We start from the raw sequence: 9,369 nt of genomic DNA on the forward strand, positions 1-9,369 counted from the left end.
CTTTAAGTAGACTTAGAATCCAAGTGATTATTTTTTTTTAAAAGTAGGGTCCAGCATGTTAAGTGAGGCATATGAAAAATTTCCTTCCATTCTTTCTCCACCTGCATACTCCCAAGTCCTACCCTATCTCTTATGAGTGGACAAAACCCTCTACAGTTTCAATGTTTACGCTGGATTCAAATTCAAAGGCGGTTGAAAATTGCAACAAAAAAAAGAAAAGGAGAGGACTAATGCATACACTATTCAAAATATGTATTATATACATATTGACTGGGTATATACTATAAAGGAGAATAAAGCCGCTCAGTGAAGTCCAAGCAAATCACTGGGGAGGGAGAAGTAAAATATTGTTGTCCTGAGTTTGGAACTTTCATTGTGTTCCTTTTGGTGCTAATTGCCCCTATCTCCTAACTTTGCTTATTAAATTTTACCTAAAACGAGTGATATTTTGATATGTTGAGATAATAAAGTTGTCATTTTTTTAACAACAAATTTTAAAATTATACAATCTGATTTGATTTTGCTATCCCATGAACATGCATGACGTGATTTGAAATTTTACCATTTAAAAACATGTTTTTAAAAAGTCATTTCGTTAAAGATGTTAGACTCGTTTGGAATATTCTATAAATAATTAATTTAAAAAATATGAAATAAATATGGAAAAAGGTTACTTAAAATAAAAGCAGCCAGGGAGAGCCAAGCTTATCTCTTGAAATCAGAGGATGCGTATGCTGTCCAAACAAACAGTAGCATGGGAATCAACGAATCACCGTAAATATCATAAAAAATCAAAGTCAAGAAAACCAAGCCGCCCTCTTTATGTGCCCCGTAGCATGTCTGTGAGACCCAAAAGTTACCTCCAACTTCCCAAAATCCAGACGGAATAGAACCCCGCATTTGAATATATCTATCTCTTATTATCTGATGCCGACGTGGACCCCACGCCTTTTTTTAATTCATTTTCAAAAAAGTTGTCCCCGATGGAACAGCTAGGTGTACTCCAACCAAAAAATTGCGAACAAGTCTCAAATCAATGCAATACTTGACAAAAACGACCAAATTCATATAATATCCAAAACGAAATTACAGGATCATCAATTGTAGACTGTGAAAGGGAATTTCAGATTTAAAATTTTCCCCCCTTTCCCTGAAATATTATGCGGATTCAGTTCTTTTTTTCCCACCATTTTTTTCTAGTCCAGATCATCATCATGTTTTAAAAAAAAAAAAACAAAAATCTGACCCTAAAACCAAGAAAATAAAGTCCGCAAAGGCGGATAAAGCGTGTAGTATCACGCCACTTTCTTAATTTAATATTTTTATGGACAATCAAATACTGTCCTTTTTTCTTTTTTTTTTTAACCAAGGGATCTCTTAGCTTTTTCCTCAATAAGCCCTTCTCTCATCATCGCTTTCGCATTCGAAACTCTTTCCCAATCACCCCATTTCCATCCCACCATTCCTCTCAACTTTATCATATTTTACCGCTAAACGTGCATTTGCTTATATGACCACGGGCCCTACGCGTCTCATTTATATTTTAATTTAATAGAACTTTTGTTAAACTGGATCCGACTTAAATCCAAACTAATCCCTCGCATTATAAGCTTAATTATTTGTTAATAAAAAACTATATCCACCTGCTAGAAAATTTCATTTCATTATTCAAATCACACATGTTAGGTTCATGTTCATTCTCCGTCTCGAAACTTGGATTGTTTGACCTTACTATCCACAATTATTTATTAATCCTTTACGTTTAATTAAAAATAAAGGTGATATTTTGTTCCGGGACATTTATTTATTTATTTGTTTGTGATTTGTGGTTGTGATTCTGCTTTGTGACATAACACGTGGATGAGCCACGTGCGATGCTTTGAAAATACTGCACAGTGCAAATAGTGAGCTCCCGACGAGAAATTGTTTTACTCGTCCAGTTTTCAAAAGATTAAAGTACTTTTAGAATTTTTATTCTCAATCTTGGGACCTTTTATAGCATGTACGTGTCACCTTTAATTGGAAATTTTATTTTTCTCATCTCTTTTAAAAACACGTTTTGTTTCTAAAAATCTTCTCGTGACGGTATATAAATCTTAAATTCAAGACCATAGCCTCCAGTCAGTCCAGTGGATCCTATCAAGTATAAATATTCCTCCGGTCCTTAATATAGGACCTTTTTGAGTTAGTTTTGATTCTAAATATAAGACTATTTCTCATATTTATCAATTTTCTCTAAATTACCCCTATGGATACTCCCTCAACCATAATCAAGTAGAAGAGGGAGATGAGGTATTAAAAAGATGATTATGGTGTTTTAGGAAAAATGTGTCACTTTTCTTATAATTAACTAATACCTACTTTCTTAATCTAATCAAATTAGTTAAATGGGTCTTATATGAAGGACCGGATGAGTAGCGAATATCGATTTTAAAGAATGAAATTTCGTCGTGATGCGTTTAGAGATTACTATAAATTAATAAAAAACTGTTTGAAATTATAGCGTTCTCATAATTCTTAGCGAATCAACATCAATGCCTATATATATATATATATAAAATAAAATCAATAGGAGTCCTCGTCATTTATAAATACTAACATGTAGTGTTTCGATATGCTCGTGCTCGTGCCAAAATATAGATCCATTATACAGTTCACTACTTTAATTTGAAAATGCAATTTTTTATTCAAGTTTTCAATGCTAGTTCTTCCCATCTTTGTATAGTAATGCAATTCTTTCAATATTTATCCATCCCGGTTTTTTAAAAAAAATTAATCGTGAATTTGAATGGTGGTTTTTTTTTTTTTTTTCGGCCAGAATTTGAAGGATGGGTGGTAGTTATTCTTCCCCCCCTCCCCCCAAATACTCATTTGATTAACAGAATCCGCGTGGCAGCTTCTTTTCTTGCTGAGTTTTCTATACATTTTTAGGTAAAGGTTAAACACAACAAGAGTAGGTACAGCTTTTAAAAGATAAATCATTTTTTAGTCCAACGCACACAAAGAGTCATATATAATTTTATTTGAATATAACACAATGATAGGAGGTATTATAAAATACTATATCCGATATAAGAGTCAATCAACTAATTTGAATAGATTTAAAAAATTAATTAACTTAATTATTTATAATAAATAAATATTATCTTATATTTAAAATCAAAATAAAAATCAAACGAGTTATTATATTAAAGATTAGAGATAATACTACATGACAATAATTTTAAATAACACAATAACAATAATGTTGGAAATTTTTATCCGGGAAGCGTTCTACTTCGATCAGCAAGTCTTTAACTGTATCCTGTTCTATTTTCTTGACATTAAATAAACGAATGGGTATAAAAGAACAACTCTCCCTAGCATGTGAATAGAAAAACAGGCATCTGTTTAATCCGATTCTTATTATGGAACTGGTTATTAATTTGGGTAAATTAAAAAGTTAAATAAATGAGTGAATCATAACTCTAAAACAATGTATGTAATATTAATTTTATATCATTTTATAAACTAAGTAAATTGATGTGAATATTGTACTGCGCGTAGTGATGAAAATAAAAGGAAAGATATCAAAGCAGGTGCGTGACAGGTGGGAATGGATTTGTCACTATCAGATGTAAGACTGAAGATGGACCCAACTTCCCGGAGTCTCCCAAAAAGGACCCTCCCTGTGTAAATTAAATGGAGTTATTAACTACAAAAAAAAAATTCCCAATATATTGAAAGCGAAAAAGCAAGAAGGAAGTGAGCATTTATATGAACATCTGGTTTACTCAAAATGTAAAATGCAGTAATAACTTTTGCAAACATGACTCCCACATATTCCTCTGCCCCCTTCGGATATTAAATCACTCCTTTTTTCCTATTTACAGCCCAACCACCATATATATATATATATATATATCTCATGGGGTAATCATCGCCAAAAGGTGAATGCATTTTAGTTTATTATTTTAATTCACAATAATTTCAACCCACACAATTCAGTTTGTTATGGTATCGCATTCCCAAATTGTATATGCATTACTTTGTTGACTCCGTCACTCGCATGATTTTTGCCATTCCGTTAAGTTTTATATTTGATATTTTTCATTTAAAATATTGTATTGAAGTTCCTTCAGTTTTACTCACTCATAAAATGATAATTTTTATTCCATATGCTGTTCTTTTCTACGCGTAAAATACTTAATTATTTCATGGTCATACGGACTACGGGAGAGTCATGATTTCGAGTTGGCATTTAATATTTAGTCATTGTAGTATTTCTTATTCTTATCGTCCTACGCAAACATGTTTAACTTCATTTGATATGTCTTATCCTAATCCGAGACTGTAAGAATTTTTTTTTAAAAAAAATGAATTAGTTAAATATTCCTTAAGTCCTAAACGCAGAACTCGGCAGTCTATCTATTTGGGACCGAAGGAGGAAGTACTATTCTGAATAAAGGACTCCCGATATTCGTTCATATTCAAACTCACGAGTAACATGTTTGTACTTTTCTTTTCTTTCTTTTTTCTTGTTCGGGTTGAAACTTTGTTTGAGCACAAGTTTCTCATTTTATGTGAACTCAAAAATTTACTCACATAATAAAACACAGCCGAATTGTGCTTTATGAAAATTCCAACCCAACTAACAGCCCGTTAACATATATCACCTTCTGATTTGGGCCCACATAGTCGGGCCCATCATGAAACTCGACCAACCAAAATAATTTCCATCCAAATAATCTAGACGAGCAAAGGATGAAACGAATATAACTTTTCTTCATCCCTTGTGATTTAGATATGTTTGCTTTAACCTTATAACAATTAATTTGCATTTTTTATCTTACCGGAATTCATTTCAACGTTCACTGTTTGTATAAGTAAAATCTGATTTTGAATCATCATAATATGATCTTCCAACCATTCAAATAACTGTTCTTTCTCAGATAAATCTGAAGCGGTAGTGTTGAAATATCTGAACAACCCCAACTAAAGTTTGATTTCTGCAAACGAGAATAGACCATCTGCGGTGCTTATATTTCACAGTGATCAAACGTAGTAATAAACCTAAAATTTTTATAACATATTTATATTTTTCTAGACTTGATAATTTATCTTTTTTTTTATAATAGGTCGTACTTGAACGTTGCGTAAAAAATACGTTGCAGGGAATCTAAACTTTCTATAATCACTATATCAAAACTCAAAGCATAGAATTACACTGTTATAATTCTCCACTTATCTTGATATGCAGTTGATTTGCATTCACGTTGCGTTAATATGCTGGACCTTTTTTCTTTTCTTTTTTTTTTTTGGGTAAGCACATGTATCTTTTTTAATTAGAGGTCATCCTGTTTGAAATACAGTCAGATATTAAATTGATCAACTCTCCCAGCAGCTTATTCTTTCTCCCTTAATTTCTCCCCTCATCGAAAAATCCAACTTAAAGGCTTCATTGGGCCCGTCAACTCCAAGGTTTCAAAGGACTTGGATTCCTGGGTTGGTTTGTAGGGCCAGTTCCAAAAGTGGGCAGGCCTTTTTCTCCTTAGCCCAATCATGGGCTTTCTATGAATGCCGTTTATATTGTTCTTTTAGAAATCATTCAACAGTCTTGCGGATGCTTCCTTATAAGTTATGAGTGAAAGGTTGTAGATTTGATCCCATTTGTAATCTGCGCCCACCTGTGCCCCTCTAATTAAAATATAATATTTGATGTTAAAACTAAGGATGTTTTATATTTTGCTAGTTTAATATTTAAAATATAATGACAGTTATCTGATAAGAATGTTCTTCTATATCACGTTGTCATTAAACATCTAAAGAATTACCAGCTCAAACAAGGCATGTCTCGACCAATTTCCAAGCTTTCGACAACAAGCCTTGTTAAAATGATCATTACTGCAACATTATACTATCTCCAGTCTTAATATAAGAGTTCATTTAACTTTTATTTGATTATAATATAGGGACCCCAATCCATTTGTCTTTTATATTATTTATTTAGATAGTCCTCATAATAATGATAGTCCTAGCCAATATTTTATTAGTAAGGATACTTTAGGAAAGACAACACCTGTTATTACAAAATAACTAACTTAACAAATTTCTTTAATTTACTCAAATTAACCAACTAGCTCTATATTAATTATTAGAAGTATTATTATTTTTTGTCATAGGTATGGATAAAATCTTGCGTTTTTTAAAAACAGACTCCCACTTCACTTTCAGGTTCTGGAAATAATTTTCCGGACTAGAAATTTTCAGACTTGCTGTAAAAACCAATAATAGAAAAACATAATTATGTTTGTTTACTCGGTAGTAGTTACAATTATTCCATACGTTAAAATTATGAAATTAATTGAAGCTTTCTGATTGAAAATAATAAAACACGTATATAAGATGCTAAAATTTATATTTGTATTAATTTTTCCGCTGTGTCAATATTTTTATTTTACCTCTTGTTATTTTTTGCTATATCTTCCTGGCTACACGCATGCATTATGCTATTTGGAGAAACGTTTGTGCCCTAAAAGACATTACACACGCAGACAGTACCGATACAAACATATATGCCGGCGCGCGTGTGTATATCTTATCCCGATCCTAATTTTATGGATAAGGATGCGGGGGGTTTCCGATATATGGTTGCTAAATTATTTTTTAAATTTCTTTGGTAGAAAATGATATATAATTTATATATATCCAGAAGATGGATAAAAACTGGCCAGAGAATAAGTCAGATCCATGAAATAGAAATGAGCTGTCGGGAGAGTAAGTGGTTTTCTGGCTTGCCAAATATTAAGATGCGGATCAAAAATGCAGGATGATGGAAATTAATTTGTTGCAGTGAGTCAAAGGAAAAAATGTCAGCCATGGATTACCAAAACCAGAATCCATCCAACTCTCAACTACTTAATCAAATCCAACGCATTCTTGTCATATTATGGTATAATATACACACTCCTCACTTCATGCTCACACCCACTTCTTCGCCTCGCTCTCTCTCTCCATCGCCGCCGGCGGTTATGCCATCTCAAAAAACCCACATTACGCCATTTCTCGCGTTTGTTATAACTACAGCGTGCTGAACCACACGGGCAAAACCCACAAACAGCAACCATATTATTTATTACCGTCCCGGCCTTAGCCTGGGGAGAAGGCGAGAGAGAAAAGGAAGTCTGAAATTCGATTCTCAGAGAAAAAGCAAGGAGCGAGTAAAGTAAAATGGTGGCCGGTGGATTCTCAGGCACGCCGGGCGGTGAATTTGAGGCTAAGATTACGCCAACGGTGATAATATCATGCATGATGGCGGCGGACCGGCGGTCTCATGGTCGGTTATGACGTTGGCATATCGGGCGGTTGTAACATCGATGCCTAGTTTCTTAAAACATTTTTTCCCCGCGGTTTACGAGAGAACGATTAAGGAGGCGTCCGGAGCACAACAGCAACTACTGCAAATACAATAATCAATACTCCCAGCTCTTCACGTCTTCTCTCTACCTTGCCGCCCTGGGGCCACCATGTTCGCCGGCAGCATCAACCGCAAGTTCGGCCGCAAGCCCACCATGTTGATGGGCGGCGCCATCTTCATCGCAGGAGCCATCATCAATGCCGCCGCCCTGAATATCGAAATGCTCATCGTGGGCAGGATCCTCCTGGGCATCGGCGTCGGTTTCGGCAATCAAGCCGTCCCCGTCTTCCTCTCCGAGATCGCACCCACCAGAATTCGTGGAGCTCTCAACATCCTTTTCCAGCTTGACGTCACCATTGGCATTCTAATTGCAAATCTCGTCAACTGGTTCACCGCCAAGTAACTTCTCTCTCTCTCTCTCTTCTCTCTCTCTCTCTATATATATATCATATATGTAAAATAAATAATAAATCAATCGATGATATATATCCTCATATGAAACGAATGCAGGATCAAAGGAGGATACGGATGGAGGATATCGTTGGGATTGGCGGCAGTACCGGCGCTGATGCTAACAGTGGGAGCTATGATAGTGTATGAAACACCACCACAGTCTGATAGAGAGGGGTAAGCTGGAAAAAGGGAAGGCCGTGTGTTGAGAAAATTCGCGGCGTGGAGAAAGTAGATGCGGAGTACAACGAGCTGGTTGAGGCTAGCAATGTCGCTAAGCAGATCAAGAACCCCTGGAGCAAACTGTTCAAGCGCAAGAATCGCCCCATGTTGGTCATCTCCCTCTTGTTGCAGGTCTCTATCTCTTACACCTCTGTGCACCATGACTACTCTAATCTTCTACCTATATTCTGTAGTCTTCACACGCTAATCCTAACGCTATAAGTATCTCATCAGGTGTTCCAACAGTTCACTGGAATTAACGCCATCATGTTCTACGCACCAGTGCTGTTCAGTACTTTGGGATTCAAGAGCGACGCTTCCTTATACTCGGCCGTGATCACCGGACTGGTGAATGTGTTGTGTACGCTGGTGTCGGTGTCGTTCGTGGACAAACTTGGTCGCAGAGTGTTGCTTCTGGAAGCATGTGCACAGATGTTGATGTCTCAGGTGGCAGTGGCATATTGCTGTCGTTTAAAAGCTGTCGGATCACTCCGACAAGTTATCCACCGGGTTGGCCATTTTGGTGGTGGTTCTGTTGTGCGTCTTCGTCGGAGCCTTCGCCTGGTCGTGGGGCCCTCTGGGGTGGCTCATTCCCTCCGAGACATTCCCTCTGGAGACCAGGTCGGCCGGCCAGAGTGTCACCGTCTTCGCCAACATGCTCTTCACTTTCATAATAGCGCAGTCCTTCTTGTCCATGCTTTGCACCATGAAGTTCGGCATCTTCTTGTTCTTCTCGGCCTGGATTGTGGTGATGACGTTGTTCACCATATTTTTCTTGCCGGAGACCAAGAACATCCCCATCGAAGAGATGACCGAAAGAGTGTGGAGCCGGCACTGGTTCTGGAAGTCGTATCAGGACGGCGACGACTGAGCATGCACCCAAAAATAATTATGTTTCTGCTTTAAGATTATAAGTAGTTGGCACTAGTAGGTGTTCATGCAGACAAGTTCCTCCTCCCCCCCCCTCCTTTTCTTTTCTTTCCAGCTTCTTATGATCGTTTAACCAAAAAAATAAAAAAAGGAATCGTTTCATTCCCCTTCTTTATATGCTCGCCTTTGTGCTTGCGTACGTGTTTCGCTAGTCGTTCGTGCAAACCAATCAAAAAATTTTGGTGCATTTCTTTTGTTTGATTCCATTTTTACTAAATGCATAATTTCATTTGTTCATGCTAAGTCAGGATATCCAATTCAAATAAATGGAAAAAAGGCAGGTGATATAAAGTGTCACAGCTTTATAATTATTCACCTGATCACTTGATTTGATTCTTAGATTAGTTAGGGCATAGAAATAGTTGAGATTA

General features: G+C 36.1%; 1 pseudogene; it reads left to right on the forward strand.

The window, feature by feature from the left end:
• The first annotated feature begins 7,209 nt into the window (after nucleotides 1–7,209).
• On the forward strand, nucleotides 7,210–8,939 carry LOC114731018 (sugar transport protein 13-like; annotated as a pseudogene).
• Nucleotides 8,940–9,369: the final 430 nt, after the last annotated feature.

The sequence above is a fragment of the Neltuma alba genome, unplaced genomic scaffold, assembly GCF_004799145.2.
Source record: "Neltuma alba isolate B1F8T4 unplaced genomic scaffold, ASM479914v2 tig00012795_pilon, whole genome shotgun sequence".
Taxonomy (NCBI): Eukaryota; Viridiplantae; Streptophyta; class Magnoliopsida; order Fabales; family Fabaceae; genus Neltuma; species Neltuma alba.